Genomic DNA, 17727 nt, shown 5'->3' on the forward strand with positions numbered 1-17727 from the left:
AGTGAGGTGCCATCGCCTTCTCTGCTGTCAACTGTAGCCACCATCTGTACCCCAGATCCCCAGAACATATTCATCTTACAACTCGAAGTTTGTACCTTTGATCGACATCTGTTCTCCACCTCCTGACCCTTGGTATCTACCAATATATACTCTCAGTTTCTAGAGTTCACCTTTTTAAGATTCCACATATAAATGTCATACAGTATTTGTCACACTCTGGCTGGCTTATCTGACTTATTTTACTTAGCAAAATGCCCAACAGTGTTGTTACAAATGGTTGAAATTCCTGCCTTTTTATGGCAGAATATATTACGTACATTATATAGGTATACGCATATATCTCACATTTTCTTTATCTGTTCATCTGTCAATGATGGAGACCTAAGTTGTTTCCATGTCTTGGCTATTGTGAATAATGCTGCAGTGAACAGGCAGATGCAGGTATTTCTTCAAGAGTGTGATTCCCTGTTTCTAATGTGAAACTACTCTAAATTAGCATTTCTCAAACTTGAAAAGCAGTCGAACTATCTGGAGACCTTGTTTAAAATGCAGACCCGGATTCCGAGAGTCTGCATCAGGGTCCAAGAATCTGCCTTCTAGGAAAACTCACCAATCAATTTGCCGAATAACCAGTTTGTCTACTTCATCAGATTTCCTGTTTGATTTGGTAAAGTCAATATTTAGTAGCTTATTAAAGGAGAGTTTCATTTTGCTTAAGATATTTCATCGGGTTTCCCTGGTGGCTCAGACAGTAGAGTCCACCTGCAATGCAGGAGACTGGGGTTTGATCCTTGGGTCAGAAAGATCCTCCTAGAGAAGGGAATGGCAACCCACTCCAGTATTCTTGCCTGGAGAATGCCACGGACAGAGGAGCCTGGCAGGCTATAGCCCATAGGGTCACAAAGAGATGGACACGAATAAGTGACTAACACACACACACACAAGATATTTCATCAACAGAAAGACTATCACCAGCATTGCATTTGAGAATTTTAGCATTTATGTAAGAAGGGGAGTATTTCCTGCCATATCAACAGACAAGGATATGTCTTATCAACATACATATCATACAACAACATCAGTTCAGTTCAGTTCAGTCGCCCAGTCATGTCCGACTCTTTGCGACCCCATGAACCACAGCACGCCAGGCCTCCCTGTCCATCACCAATTCCCGGAGTCCACCCAAACCCATGTCCATTTCGGTGATGCCATCCAACCGTCTCATCCTATGTCGTCCCCTTCTCCTCCTGCCCTCAATCTTTCCCAGCATCAGGGGCTTTTCCAATGAGTCAGCTCTTCGCATCAGGTGGCCAAAGTACTGGAGTTTCAGCTTTAGCATTATTCCTTCCAAAGAAATTCCAGGGCTGATCTCCTTTAGGATGGACTGGTTGGATCTCCTTGTAGTCCAAGGGACTCTCAAGAGTCTTCTCCAACACCACAGTTCAAAAGCATCAATTCTTCGGTGCTCAGCCTTCTTCATAGTTCAACTCTTACATCCATACATGACCACTGGAAAAACCATAGCCTTGACTAGACAGATCTTTGTTGGCAAAGTAATGTCTCTGCTTTTGAATATGCTGTCTAGGTTGGTTATAACTTTCCTTCCAAGGAGTAAGTGTCTTTTAATTTTATGGCTGCAATCACCATCTGCAGTGATTTTGGAGCCCAGAAAAATAAAATCAGCCACTGTTTCCACTGTTTCCCCATCTATTTGCCATGAAGTGATGGGACCAGATGCCATGATCTTAGTTTTCTGAATGTTGAGCTTTAAGCCAACTTTTTCACTCTCCTCTTTCACTTTCATCAAGAGGCTCTTTAGTTCTTCTTCACTTTCTGCCATAAGGGTGGTGTCATCTGCATATCTGAGGTTGTTGATATTTCTCCCAGCAATCTTGATTCCAGCTTGTACTTCCTCCGGCCCAGCGTTTCTCATGATGTACTCTGCATATAAGTTAAATACAACAACATAACACACAATGACATAGCAGACAAGGATCCAAATGTGAGTTTCTGAGCCCTGAGGGAGCCCAGGAAGGAGGCCAATACCTGCTATCTGGCAGCCACCTAATTGCAGCCATTCCCGACAGTGAGCTCTGAGGAGCTGGAGAAGGTGGATGTGAAAGAAACATAAGCTATTGCCCCAGATAACTGAGATACATATGAAAGGAATGATTTTAGTGAACCCAGACTCTTGCATCTTCCCATACATAGAAAAGTGCTAAATTCTTCAACTTGAGATATCTGGTTTTCCTTAATTAACAATAATTAAGGTGTTTTCGATGTTCAGACTACCTGCCCCTTGTGGCAAGCTTCTCTATAACCTGACTCTTCCCCCGCACTCCAACCCCCCACCCCTCCAGAACAGTTCTCTCAGGGTTACTTGAGATGCTGTCTCCTGGGCTTTAAATCCTAAAAATTTCTGCAGAATAAAACACAACTTTCCACTTTTTGGTTGTGACTATATTTAAGTTGACATATGCTAATTTTTCATGTAAGATATTTTCTTTGGTATTTAGCAAAATGGTTCTTGGTGAATAGGGTGCTTTTAGTGTCCATGGAGAAGTCACTAAGCCAGCCTTGGGGGGAGGAACCACACAGATACGGTCTTAGGGGTGAGCTCCCCGACTGTTCCAAACCCCCCAAATTTATCAAGCTCTGCCTTTGCTTCTTGCGTGTTTGAGGGCTCTGCTGCTGAAGGTTTTTGGAAACAAAATCTTTTTAATCTGAAACCTGCATTTGACAGTTGAGAAGTATGAGGCTCAGAGAAATTAGGCAACTTTGCCTGAGGTTGCACAGTCAAGGCCATCAGACCACAGAGAGGCTGAAGGCCATATATTGTCAACTCAGGGGCAGAGCCTGGTCCATGGCTGAGTAGAGACTGCCCAGACAGAAGATGGGGGCTGCAAGGAGTTTGGATACATCACCCTCACTTACCCCTCTCTCCTCGTGGCATTGACTGCCTCTGAGGGTTCCCTTGCTCCATCTCCCTCTGTGGCAGTGGCAAAAAAGGGGAATCAAAGGCTTTTTCTTAAATTTGGCCCCAACAAGGCCTTTGGAGGCTCTCAGCATCTTCTTTCCATCATCCCTGGAGGAGGAGAGCCTTAGGACATGCCACACTTCGAGCTAAACAGGGCATTAAGTGAGACGATCTGTGTAAAAGACTCAGGAGGATGCCTGGTGCACAGTAGCTGTTCAGGGAGTTGTTCTTTGTCTTCATCTTTGGGAAGGAGGAGGAAGAGGTGACCTTAGAGGCAGCCCCAGGGTGGAGGGGGCTGTCATCTCAGCCACGTCACAAGGACTAAGGGATTCAGCTAGAGGGGGGCCTGCATCCCATTTTTCCAAGCCTGCCCTTCTTCCCCCCCACCCCGCCCCAACCTCCTGGCCTCAGGCACCCCCTTGGAGGCTGCAGGGTCCCTGTTCCCAGCCGGGCCACCTGTAGGCATCAGGGCTTTCTGAGCAGATGGCCTGGGAACTCAGCATCCGGCAGATTGTTGTCAACAGCACTAGCGGACGATGCGGACGAGGCTGAGCATTTCATGCCCTCTAACTGGCGGGAGGAGGCAAGGAGGGGTGGGGTGGGGTGGCACTCCACACTGCCAGCCTGGGTGGTGTTGGGAGTGCTCTCGCAGCCCTAATTTGAAAAACTGAGCTGAAAAACAGTCAGACGGCTCGTGTGACTCAGCACCATTATCCCCAATCATGCTGAGAACCCGTACCAGCCTCTGCCTGGTGAGTTCCTGTGGCAGCAACTTCAGAGTTATGCGGGTGTGTTGAGGGAGGGGGGATGGGGGCCACAGAGCAACCGGACAGGAAGCCCCTCCCCGGCCGCCGGAAGGAGGCCGCGCCGGGATGGCGGTCTTGTCCAGGCGCATGACCGACGCCATCACTTCTCTGCCCAAGGCTGGTCCTGGCCCTTCCTGGGTCTCCCCTCAGCCAGGCTTGGGATCCTGCCCTCAGGGAGTCCCTGCCCCAAGACGTCAACAGCCAGGATTTCAGAAACGTTTAGGAGAAGCTGCATGTGGGTGTTAAAAAAATGAGGAGGGAGCCCTTAGGAGGAATGAGCCCACCAGATGTCTACGATGCACCATTAAGTGAAAAAAGCAGTTTATAAAATTGTGTGCGGTATGACTCAGTCTGCTCAGACTGCCATAACAGAACCACAGGCTGGTTGACCTCTACACCCGATGTTTATTTTCTCAGTTCTGGAGGCTGCAAGTCCACAATCAAGGAGCTGGCCCATCTGGTTGCTTTGAGGACTCTTTTCCTGGCTTAAGGACTCTTTCCTGGACTTACCGATGGCAGTCTTGTCACGTGATCCTTACATGGTCATGCTTGTGGGGTGTGGGGAGGAGAAGGGAGGGACAGACAGTCCTCTCTGGTGTCTCTTCCTAGAAGAACACTGATCCTACCAGAGCAGACCCCCTCCCATGACCTCATTCAACCTTAATTATTTCTCTGGAGGCCCCACCTTCAATACAGCCACACTGGGGGCTAAGGTTGCAACATATGAAGTTGGGGGAGGCTCAGACATTGGGTTCACAACAAGGAGCAAATCCTGGGCTCCATCCAGCTCCTGTTTGCCTGTAGGGGTCTCTTGGGTGTAGTGATGTGACTTCTTTAAGGGCCTCAGTTTCCCCTCTTGTACTCTGTGGGGGACTGTACCTCTGTCTCTCTCCTTATCTGGGACTGTTACAAAGATGAAGAAGATGACCATGAGATCATCCAAAGCTCTGAGAGAGCTGGAAATGATGAGGTGGTCTGGAATGAGAGGTGAGGAGAGCTGGGAATGTTGTTAGGGAACCTGTAACCCTCAGGACCACCTTGGGTTGGGACAGGGTGGTTTACAAAGAAACCCAGAGCTCCAAGTATCAGCTATAGCATCAGTATCAATCAGAACACATCCTCAAACACTTGCAGATGGGGCTGGTCCCATCACTCAGGGAAGTGGTAGTGAGCGTGGGCAGGATGGAGGGTTTCCATGGTGACCAGGCACCTGGAGCCCCCTCCACTTACCACCTTGCTAAGCCAGGAAAGTCAGATGTTTTCTTTTGCTTTTTGAATTCTCAGGAAGAGATAGAAATTTGACTTCTTCTGCCAGTAGGTAGCAGATTGAAGCATTAAACTCTAGCAAACCAAACAAAATCGAACCTATTTGGCCCGCAACTCAGCAATTTCTGACCTAGGTTACAAGAGTTGCTGGCAGGACCAGGCTTGGGAAGGATAAAGGAGCTGGAGAGAGGCAGGGGTGGGGAGCTAATGGTATCTAGTGGGTGGAGACCTGAGATGCGGCTGCACATCCTCCAATGCACAGGACAGTCCCCTACCATCTGCAACAAAGAATTAACCAGTCCCTTGGTGCAGTGGCTAAGACTCTACACTCCCAATGCAGGGGGCCTGGGTTCAATCCCTGGTTGGGGAACTAGATTCCTACATGCTGCACCTGAAGAGTTCATGGGCTGAAATGAAAATGGAAGATCCTATGTGCCAGTGCTATCCAATAAATAAGTAAATAAATATTTTTTAAAAAGAAAATAATTAACCAGTCACAAATGGCTTAGTGCCAAGGTGGAGAACTTTTGTTGTGTATTGGGCTGGATGATTCTTGTTCGAAGATGTCCTGTGTTATAAAACACACGCATACACAACATACTCTTAACTGGAGCCAGGCAGTAGTGGATGGTCTCTTAACATTCAGCTGATGCCAGTTCTTCATCAGAAAAACATTCAGGCCTGTGCCAAGCTGCTCGCTCTGTGTTCAGAAGGCAGTTCTCCAATGGAAGATGTTTCTGCAAATGTGTAGCCCACCCCTGCTTATTACCAGCTTCTCTGGGAGAAAAGCACAGCCTAAATGTTGGTTATTATCATGTTGGCAGGATTGTATCTAAAATGTTTTATGCTGGATATGATCAATTGGGCTCTTCAAGTTATGAGCAAACTAGCTCATTTCATTTATGCCTAAAGCTTCGCATTTGGAACCCAATTTCTTTCTCCCTCCCTGCTCCCCATCAGGACGACGGAACCTCTTCATTGAGAGAGGGGTCGGCAGGCCGAAGGGCCAGACCACAGGCCAGCTGGCTCAGCTGTCTCGGGCCCTGAGTCCCTAATAGCTTCCAGGGCTACTTCTCCATGAACCTGTGCTCTCAGAGTGTGTCTGCTATTTATTATCTGATTAGCCTCTCCAAGGGCATCTTAATTTGTCCCTCCCAGTCACGTACTCCAGCCAGATGGTCTGAGAAATTGCATCTCTGGGCCTGCTATAATAAGACAATTATTCCAGCAGCGTCCCACATCACAGCAATAAGTCCTGAGCTTGGTCACGGCCTTAATTCCCATCTGGGGTGAGAATGCACAGATGTTTTGAGAAGCTGTAGCTTTCAGATGGCTGGGGTATGGCAGTGAAACTCAGGTATGGCCTCGACTCCAGGGGTGATACTTGTTTGCTTCGAACCCCCTGTAGTCTCTGGAATCATGGAAACAGTGTGGGGAGCCATGGACTTTGGAGCCCAAAGAATGGAACTGGAACCTTAGTTCAGCTCTAAATGTGTGACCCTGGGAAAAGGATTTAACGCCTGAGTCTCAGTCTCCTCATCTGTAAATTGGGTGTGTTTACAATAAAAATCAGCTGTTTATTGGCTGCTCAACATTTATTTTCTTTCCTTTGCTAACAGTTCCTTGATTTCCTTTGGGGAATTACCTCCCCACCATGTGCGATCTCAGATGGATATGTCAAGGTGTCCTCCCCTCCCCTGGCCAGAGTGATCACGTGACTAAGTCCAGCGAAAGTGATTCTAGGTGGAGTCACCCTCAGGACTATCTGGCAGCTTAGCCCTGACAAGACTCCCACAAGAGCTGCTTCCTAGACCGCTGGATCTGCTTAGCTTCCAGGTCCTCCTTGGATCCCTTTTTTGCAGCCTTCCTGTCACTTCAGTGAGCTCACCAATCTCCTTCCATTAGATGCCTTTTGGCTGCACTCTTCAGGGTTAATTTTTCTTGTCACCCTCAGGCTTGCTGGGAGATGAGAGAGCTGATCTTTTGCATAATTAAGTGCCTACCTCTGAGCCTGGCGATGGTGGGTGCTCAGCCATGATGCTCTTGGTCTCTGCCCAGGAGAGCAGAGTTTCTTGAAGTGGAGCAGACAGCCTGAGATGTGAGGTGGGCACAGCCCCAGAGGGTGAGGCTCTGTACGCTTCAAGGGCGGTTCTGCTGCCTTGGTGCCCCTGTTCTCCTTGGGTCCTTTTCTGACTCCCTTGGACTGCTCAGGATGAGGGGCTAGCTCAGGGAGAGGTTGCGGAGGGTCCACGGATCCTGAGGTGTCCCTCCCTCTAGCTCTGGAAGGGGTGGGCAGCTCCAGATGGGCTGGGGTTCCTGCCCGCCTTCCCCCAGGCTGCTGAGCCTGCTCACTGACCCCCCCCCCCAACCCACACCCCTGCACCAGGTGGGGAGAGATGCACCAACAGTAGCAGAAGCTGTGATGATTTTAAATTGCATCTTTGTATGTGGAGATGAGTTGCCTGAAGCCCCATCAATTTCTCCTAAACCTCAGGAGAAGCAGGATTTGCTGGGCCCCTCTGAACAGCCACCACCGGATCCGAACGTGTTGGTGAGAAACAAATGTTCATTGAGTTGCATTAAATGTACAGAACCATTTCAGAATCACCCACCTCCTTTTCTTAAAAAAAAAAAAAAAAATGAAATCTATTTTTTGAGTTTTAAATTGCCCTGGAAAGTAAGTACAGAAAGAACACACCAATGACCGTATTGTCACCACTTAAATGAGCAGCTCTTAATATCTTGTCTATTTTCTTCCAGGCTTTTATAAAAAATACTAAACTTTAGCAACGGTGCTCTCTTGCGGGGTCCCGTCTCTCCCATTCCACTCCTCACACCCTTTGTCATCTCAAGCGAGTTGCTGTGCGCCCTTGTGCCCTGCAGCGAGCACACACCTGTGTGTCTATAAGCCAGGTCAGTGCTTTGTGTGTGTTCGTCTTAAAAAGGAAATAAGCGGTATTGTTCTGCATGTGTCATTTGTCTTCTTGCTCCTCTCATCCAACATTTTGTTTTTGAAACCTGTGTGGGTGTGACAGAGGTAATAGACAGGCTTTCTTTTCACCTCTGTATTCACGGAATAGACAGAGAGCTCTGTGCTGCCCCACAGACGGGACACTCAGGTGTCATTTTCCCTAGTCCCATGTCCCTGTGCCTGTACTCGTCTCTCTGAGCCTGTGTGTGAACTTCCCCGGAAGGGTTCAGGGCTTGCTTTTCCAGCTTCATGTGAAAGTGAAAGTCATTCAGTCGTGTCCAAGTCTTTGCGACCCTATGAACTGTAGAGTCTTCTCTTGTGTTGTTGGAAGAGGGTGTTTGCTGTGACCAGTGTGTTCTCTTGGCAAAACTCTATTAGCCTTTGCCCTGCTTCATTCTGTACTCCAAAGCCAAATTTGCCTGTTATTCCAGGTGTTTCTTGACTTCCTACTTTTTCATTCCAGTCTCCTATAATGAAAAGGACATCTTTTTTAGGTGCTAGTTCTAGAAGATCTTGTTGGTCTTCATAGAACCGTTCAGCTTCTTCAGCGTTACTGGTTGAGACATAGATATGTGTTACCGTGATATTGAATGGTTTGCCTTGGAAATGAACAGAGATCATTCTGTCGTTTTTGAGATTGCATCCAAGTACTGCATTTCAGACTGTTTTGTTGACTATGATGGCTACTCCATTTCTTCTAAGGGATTCCTGCCCACAGTAGTAGATATAATGGTCATCTGAGTTAAATTCACCCATTCCAGTCCATTTTAGTTTGCTGATTCCTAGAATGTTGACGTTCACTCTTGCCATCTCCTCTTTGACCACTTCCAATTTGCCTTGATTCATGGACCTAACATTCCAGGTTCCTATGCAATATTGCTCTTTACAGCATCGGACCTTGCTTCTATCACCAGTCACATCCACAACTGGGTGTTGTTTTTGCTTTGGCTCCATCTCTTCATTCTTTCTGGAGTTATTTCTCTACTGATCTCCAATAGCATACTGGGCATCTACCGACCTGGGGAGTTCATCTTTCAGTGTCCTATCTTTTTGCCTTTTCATACTGTTCATGGGATTCTCAAGGCAAGAATACTGAAGTGGTTTGCCATTCCCTTCTCCAGTGGACCACATTCTGTCAGACCTCTCCACCATGACCCGTCCGTCTTGGGTGGCCCCACGGCATGGCTTAGTTTCATTGAGTTAGACAAGGCTGTGGTCTGGCTGTGTGGATCACCATAACTGTGGAAAATTCTGAAAGAGATGGGAATACCAGACCACCTGACCTGCCTCTTGAGAAACCTGTGCAGATCAGGAAGCAACAGTTAGAACTGGACATGCAACAACACACTGGTTCCAAATAGGAAAAGGAGTATGTCAAGGCTGTATATTTAACTTATATGCAGAGTACATCATGAGAAACGCTGGGCCGGAGGAAGTACAAGCTGGAATCAAGATTGCTGAGAGAAATATCAATAACCTCAGATATGCAGATGACACCACCCTTATGGCAGAAAGTGAAGAAGAACTAAAGAGCCTCTTGATGAAAGTGAAAGAGGAGAGTGAAAAAGTTGGCTTAAAGCTCAACACTCAGAAAACTAAGGCCATGGCATCTGGCCCCATCACTTCATGGCAAATAGACAGGGAAACAGTGGAAACAGTGGCTGATTTTATTTTTCTGGGCTCCAAAATCACTGCAGATGGTGACTGCAGCCATGAAATTAAAAGACACTTACTCCTTGGAAGGAAAGTTATGATCAACCTAGACAGCATATTCAAAAGCAGAGACATTACTTTGTCAACAAAGGTGCATCTAGTCAAGGCTATGGTTTTTCCAGTGGTCATGTATGGATGTGAGAGTTGGACTATAAAGAAAGCTGAGTACTGAAGAATTGATGCTTTTGAACTGTGGTGTTGGAGAAGACTCTTGAGAATCCATTGGACTTCAAGGAGATCCAACCAGCTCATCCTAAAGGAGATCAGTCCTGAGTGTTCATTGGAAGGACTGATGTTGAAGCTGAAACTCCAGTACTTTGGCCACCTGATGCAAAGAGCTGACTCATTGGAAAAGCCCCTGATGCTGGGAAAGATTGAGGGCAGGAGGAGAAGGGGACGACATAGGATGAGATGGTTGGATGGCATCACCAACTCAATGGACATGAGTTTGGGTAAACTCCAGGAGTTAGTGATGGACAAGGAGGCCTGGCATACTGCGGTTCATGGGGTTGCAAAGAGTTGGACACGACTGAACGACTGAAATGAACTGAACTGAACTGAACTGAAATGTAGAGTCCATGGAATTCTCCAGGCCAGAATTTTGGAGTGGTAGCCTTTCCCTTCTCCAGGAGATCTCAACCCAGGGATTGAACCCAGATCTCCCGCATTGCGGGCAGATTCTTTATCATCTGAGCCACCAGGGAAGCTCAAGAATACTGGAGTGGGTAGCCTATCTGTTCTCCAGTGGATCTTCCCAACCCAAGGAATCGAACCAGGGTCTCCTGCATTGCAGGTGAATTCTTTACTAGCTGGGCTATAGCCAGTTTCACGAGATCCTGCCAAATGGTCCCCATTGTGTTATTCCCTTCCTCCCAGCTCCCCGCTGCTGCTCCCTCCTCCAATCTCAGCCACCTCCTCTCTGATCACCAACTGCACTAACCTTCCTTGTTTCTCTCCCCCACATGCCTGCTCTTGCTTTTCCTGCTTCTTTTCTTAAAATTAAGTTTTATTGAAGTGGAGTTGCTTTAAAACATTGTGTTAGTTTCTACTGTACAGCAAGATGAATCAGATATATATATATCTTCTCCCTTTTGGATTTCTGTCCCATCTAGGCCACCGCAGAGCATTAAGTAGAGTTCCCTGTGCTACACAATATGTTCTCATTTGTTATCAATTTTCTGCCTGCAATACCGGAGATCTGAGTTCAATCCCTGGGTTGGGAAGATCCCCTGGAGAAGGGCATGGCAACTCACTCCAGTATTCTTCCTGGAGAATCCCATGGACAGAGGAGCCTGGTGGGCTATAGTCCGTGGGGTCGCAAAGAGTCAGACACGACTGAGGGACCTTATACATAATAGTGTATATGTGTTGACCCGAATCTCCCAATTCCTCCCACCCCTTTTTTCCCCTTTGATATCCATACACTTGTTTCCTACCTCTGTGACTATTTCTGCTTTGCAAGTAAAATCATCTGTACCATTTTTCTAGATTTCACAAAACTGAGTCATTTGTAGAGACATGGAGAGACCTAGAGACTGTCATACAGAGTGAAATAAGTCAAAGGAGAAAAACAAATCTCATATATTAACACATACACGTGGAATCCTGCTTTCTGTACTGACTTTCCTCTCCCCTCTCCCTGGCCCAGGCTCTGCCCAGCCTCTGCAATCTTTTTTCTACCAGGACTCTCATGCTTGCAAGAGACGCAGGTGTGGCTGAGATGTGTCTTGTCTGGTTAGCACACTTTTCTTGAAAAGTTTAGAATCTGAACCCCCAGCATTCTGTTGCAACCTCCTTCTGGGATAACTTCCTTCATGGCAGAAACTGGATAGTTTGGAAAGATCTGCACTTCTCAAACTCCCTGCAGGTGTGGCACCAGAGGTGATTCAGATCGACTCTCAGATGCCCTTGCTGGGACTTGCACTCAGAAGTGAGCTAAGTGTCTGTTTGCTGCCGTGGATTCCAGCAGCACAGTGGGGCTGTGGAGCCAGCAGTGCTAGGGGCCACATCTGGCCCCTGACCACAGGTCATGTAGACCTCCAGCCAGCCATTGCCTCCTGGATCTGCAGCTTCCTGATTGTAGCAGAAGTTACAGTTCCTGTCCTTTGGTGGACCAGTTCCATGCATTTGAGGCAATCTCTTCTCAGACTAGAGATCATTCATTCTTTTGTCCCATCCAATGACTCTGTAAACACTCAGTTCCTGAAATTAAATTCATTGCTGTTTAGCTACAGTGGTTACTGTTATTTGCAACTGAACCCTGATTAATAAAGCCCTAAAGGAGCTGGGATTTTGACCCCTGATTTATTCCTTTGCTTTCCTTGAGAGCACATTCTGACTTCAGTTTCACTCTTTTATTAATTGAATCACCCCCAAAATATGTATTATGCATTTGCGTGCTAGGTTGCTTCAGTCGTGCCTGACTCTTTGTGACTCCATGGACCATAGGCCTCCAGGCTCCTCCGTCCACGGGATTCTCCAGGCGAGAATAGTGGAGTGGGTTGTCATGCCCTTCTCCAGGGTATCTTTCCGATCCAGGAATCAAACCAGCATCTCTTACATCTCCTGCTTTGGCGGGCGGGCTCTTTACCACTAGTGCCACCTGGGAAGCCCATGTTATGCATCTACTAGGCGTTTATCACTGTGATGAACTCGGAAGACACAAAATGAAAATAGTACGGTACTCACCAGCATCTGTTCCAGTCTTTGGGGTCACTGTTCCCTCATTTTTTAAACTGGAAACTACCTGTGACTTCTCTTTTACTACTCTCACACCCCCATGGCCCCTCTGTAAATTGGGGGTTTGTGGTTCATGTCCTTAAACCATTGATTTTATTCCACATGACCTGAGGCTCTACCTCATCCAGGAATATCTCCATGCCAATGAAATGAGAGACAAGCCACTGGGAAAGAGGTTGTTAGCTGAGAAGGTCACCTATATTCTTGAGGTTTTCAAAGAGCAGAATTAGCATCCGCCACCCCCCACCCCCACCCCCAAAGCCCAGTGATTTAGGTCCAAGAGAACTGATAAATTTCCGGTTTTTTCCCCCAAGACAAAAAGCCTTATCAGCCCATCTGACATAAACAGCTGCTTTCCCTGCAGCTGAATTGGTATCACATCTGGGAAGGTTTAAACCAAACAGACCATTTCTTTTAGAATAAATTTGGATGCTCTGAATGTTGTGCTCTGTCCCTAAGATTCCAAGAGGGAGTGAAAAAAACACGGACTATCTTTGACTTTAAATGAGTCAGGGCTGTGGCAGAGTCACACACACACACTTCCTTGTCTTTTTCCTTTTCTGAGTTGGAAGGGAGCTTATGAATTATTTAACCTAGACTTCAAGATAAGGAATATTGCCAGAGGTAAAGAGGGGCCTTTCATAATGATACAAAGGTCAGTTCTCAGTAGATATAGCCATCCTAAATGTATATGTACCTAATAATAGAGCTTCAAAATACAAGTAAGAATCCTGACAGAACTAAAAGGAGAAACAAATGAATCTTCTAGTCTACTTGGAAATTTTATTACCTTTTTCTCAGTAAATGAGCTTCCCTGGTGGCTCAGACAGTAAAGAATCTGCCTGCAATGAAGCATACCTGAGTTTGATCCCTGGGTCAGGAAGATCACCTGAAGAAGGGAATGGCAACCCATTCCAGTATTCTTGCCTGGAGAATCCCACAAACAGAGGAGCCTGGTGGGTGACAGTCCATGGTGTTGCAAAGAGTTGGACATGACTGAACAACTCACACACACAAAGGATATGGAAGAGCTAAACAAAACTATCAACCAACTTGACCTAGTCGATATTGCTAGAACTTGCTACCCAACAAGCAGAATACATATTCTTTTCTCCTGCAAATGGAACATTCACCCAGTTAGACCATATGCTGGGCTATAAAGCAAGTGTCAATAAATTTGGAAAGGTTAAAATCATATAGAGATTGCTCCCTAACCAAATGAAATTATACTTGAAATTAAAAAAACAAGATACTAGAAAATTTTCAAATATTGGGAAATGAAGCAACACATCTTTAAACAATACATTGGTCAAGGAAGAAATCATAAGGAGAACCAGAAAGTATCACAAGTTGAATGAAGAGTCATGTTCATTTTCATTTTCAAAAGTAAAATGACCAAGTGTCCTACGTCCTGAGAAACTCCTGAAAATGAAAGTCACTCTTTCACTCCGTCCTGAGAAACTCCTGAAAGTGAAAGTCCGACTCTTTGCGTCTCCATGGACTATATAGTTCATGTAATTCTCCAGGCCAGAATACTGGAGTGGGTAGCCTTTCCCTTCTCCAGCGGATCTTCCCACCCCAGGGATTGAACCCAGGTCTCCCTCATTGCAGGCGGATTCTTTACCAACTGAGCTATCAGGGAAGCCCTAGTCCCAGGCCCACCAGGACATTTGGTCATCCACAGAAATATTTGGGTTCAAACTCTAAGTTATGTGTCACCTTAGATATGTGGCTTTTCTCTGTCTTTTTTCTTCTTCTCAGCATTATTGAGATATAATTAACAAGTAAAAATTTTTATATTTAAGGTATATGGACTGATGCATTCATATATGAATACATTGTGAACTAATTACCACAATCAATCTACTTAACATACCCATCACCTCAAATAGTTACCTTTACTGGGAAGTGGGTGAGAACTCAAGATTTATCTAGCAAACTTTAGATATATGATACAGTATTGTTAATTACAGTCACATTGCTGTACATTAGATTCCCAGAACTTACTCATCCTATAACTGAAAGTTGGTATTCTTTGACCAACATCTCTCCATTTCTTCTATTCCCCCCGCCAACTCTTAGTAACCATCTTTCTGCTCTCAGCTTCTATGAGTTTGACTATTTTAAATTCCACATATAAATGAAATCATTCAGCGTTTGTATTTCTGCATTTGGCTTATTTCAATTAGCATAATGTCTTCCAGGTTTATCCATGTTGTCACAAATGGCAGGATTTCTTTCTTTTTTTGGCTTAATAATATTCCATATGTTATATAATATTCCATACTCTCCCTATATATCTCTCTCACATTTTCTTCATCCATTCATCTGTTGGTGAACATTCAGGTTGCTTCCATATCCTGGCTATCATGAATCACGCTACAATGAACAAAGGGGTACAGATAGCTCTTTGAGATCCCGATTTCATTTCCTTTGGATATATACCCAGAGGTGGGATTGCTTGATCATATGGTACTTCTGTTTTTAATTCTTTGAGGAACCTCCATACTGTTTTTCATAACTACTGTTGCAATTCAGTTCCCACCAACAGATGAGGATCCCCTTTTCTCCACATCCTCCCCGACACTTATCTTTTTTGCCTTTTTGAAGATAGCCATTCTAACAGGTATAGAATGATATCTCATTGTGATTTTGATTTGCATTTCCTTGATGATTAGTTATGCTGAACACATTTTCATATACCTGTTGGCCATTTGTATGACTTCTTTAGAGAAATGTCTATTCAATTATCTTTTTTTTTTTTTTTTTGCTGTGGAAGTGTTTAGATCACTTATGTATTTTGTACATTAACTCCGTATTAGGTATGGTTTGCAAGTGTCTTCTCCCAGTCCATAGGCTGCCTTTTCGTTCTATTGAACACTTCTTTCTCTGTGCTTTTTGCCTTGACACATCCCATTTGTGTTAGTCTCATGTGTACAGCAAAGTGATTCAGTTATATATACATATATGTCTATTTTTTCAGATTATTTTCCATATAGTTTACTACAAAATATTGAGTATAGCTTCAAATGCTATTTATTGTTTGTTATCTATTTTCTTTTTTCTTTTTATTTTTGTACACAGCTTTATTGATATCTACTTCACATATCTTACAATTCAACCATTTAAAGTGTGCAGTTCAGTGGTTTTTGGTACAAACATGGTTCTTAATTGCAAAGTGAGAAGAAAATGCATACTTTTATTTTAAGACACAAAAGAACTGCCAACCTTAAAAAACTGTAGAATTTGTACTTCTGCAATGTCCACGATCTTTCACGTTCCTCCTGTCTTAAAAAAAATTCATGTTATCATCCTTAACAAAATCTTAGATAACAGTCATCCTTGCTGCTGTTGCTAAGTCACTTCAGTCATGTCCAACTCTGTGTGACCCCACAGTCATCCTTAGGGAGTTCTAAATAGCAAAGAACTAACATTGCTTGTCCCCCCTCCCCTCCCCACTCTTATATTTCCTGCACTGGTAAGTACTATAGAGTGAACCTAAGTTGGTCCTCTAGGCCAGGACCTTGCAGAAGCTCATAGTCCTTCATGATGGGCATTAATTTTCAGTTTACTTGGGATGTACTTCTATAAAGTTTAGGAGCTGAGTTGAATCACATCCTGAGATATGTAGTTTAGATTAAAAAGTCCTATATCACTTCATTTTCTTGTTATTTTCCTCTTTTCATAAACTAGTCAAGAATGAGAAGTTGTATTATCTCCTGGGAGGTAGATTGAGGCTGCTTTTTACACAAAATGATTAGTTTTGAATGGAAGAAGAGAATCAACATGTGTTGATGACTTACTATGTGATCATCACATGCAATCTTCAGAACAAACCTGTAAGACTCTTGAAAGTGAAAGAGTTAGTTGCTCAGTTGTGTCTGACTCTTTGGGACCCCAAGGACTGTATCCCGCCAGGCTCCCCTGGCCATTGAATTCTTCAGGCAAAAATGGAGCGGAAGTGGGTAGCCATTTCTCCTCCAGGGATCTTCCCAACCCAGGGATTGAACCCAGGTCTCCTGCGTTGCAGGCGGATTGTTTACCATCTGAGCCACCAGAATATATTTAAATTATGTGAGGAAATCACGTTTCCCTTCCCCCCTCACCTCAAGAGATAGTAGCAGAAATTAAATGTTAATTTAGGCATGTCAGATTCCAAAGTTCAGCCTCTTCTCTTTTTATTATATTGCTTTCCAACCAAAGGCTGCAAACAGTTTCTAAAGAGATAATCCAGCACCTTCATTCACCTCTTTATTTTGTGAAATAAAGGTTCATTGGAATTCAACTTTAAAAATACTTTCACCATATCTACACTTTTACATAATATATGCAAGATTAAGGATGTCTATGTCTTCAAGTACCAAAATAATATAGTAGTTAAACAAAGAGGAACATAATATATATGTTTGATTTTTTAAGTCAAATATCAAGAGGCCTATGCCGGAGAATATCAAGGCCAATCTCTCTGCAGTTCTCCTAGATTTCCCTCATGTTTTTTGTCTTCAGGTTTACAGAACGGCTATGGTCATTTCATGCATTACTTCTCACTCAAAGCAGATGAAAGCAATGGTGAAGAGAGGGTGGGATGAGAGATGTTAGTGCAAATGATACACATTTGATACCCACCCCTTCTATCAGCAAAAGCAAAAATCTTTATGGAGTCCACAGTAGACACCTGTTTCCTTTTCTGTGTCTGGAACTGTGTTGTGTGACCAGACCAGAGTTGGAAAGTAGGACTTGACCTTGGCAGGCAAATGGCACTGTTATCCGAGCACAATCAAGGTTTTGATAGAAGGAAGCAAGAATAGATACTGGGCGGGTCACAGATGTGTCTGCTGCAGTATGCCACGTGCTGCCTTATCAGTTTCAGTCCCCATTTCTGCTTCACTTTTATTAACCTTATTAACTGCTTGTGATGAGTCAGCCTTCACTACTTCAAGGTTTATAGAGATGGGTTACTTCCAAATATAATAGGAAGGTAGGGTTTTTTCTTTAATACAACCTTTAAAGATAATTCTAAATACAGATAACATTTAAATTGCATTATGTTTTATGTTCTAAGAATGCGAAATGTCCTGGATATATGCTCAGGAAGTGTCAACACTTTCTTACCAAAAAAAAAAAAAACCCCACAAAATGTGGGAAATAGCACTTTGTTCTGGGTGAGATCTTTGAGGTGATACTAGAGGCTGGGGACTTATCTTCAGAAGACAATCTGAAAATACCGTTAAAACTTAACATGCACATTCTCTTTT

Source organism: Bos mutus, chromosome 26 (genome assembly GCF_027580195.1).
Source record: "Bos mutus isolate GX-2022 chromosome 26, NWIPB_WYAK_1.1, whole genome shotgun sequence".
NCBI classification, from domain to species: Eukaryota; Metazoa; Chordata; class Mammalia; order Artiodactyla; family Bovidae; genus Bos; species Bos mutus.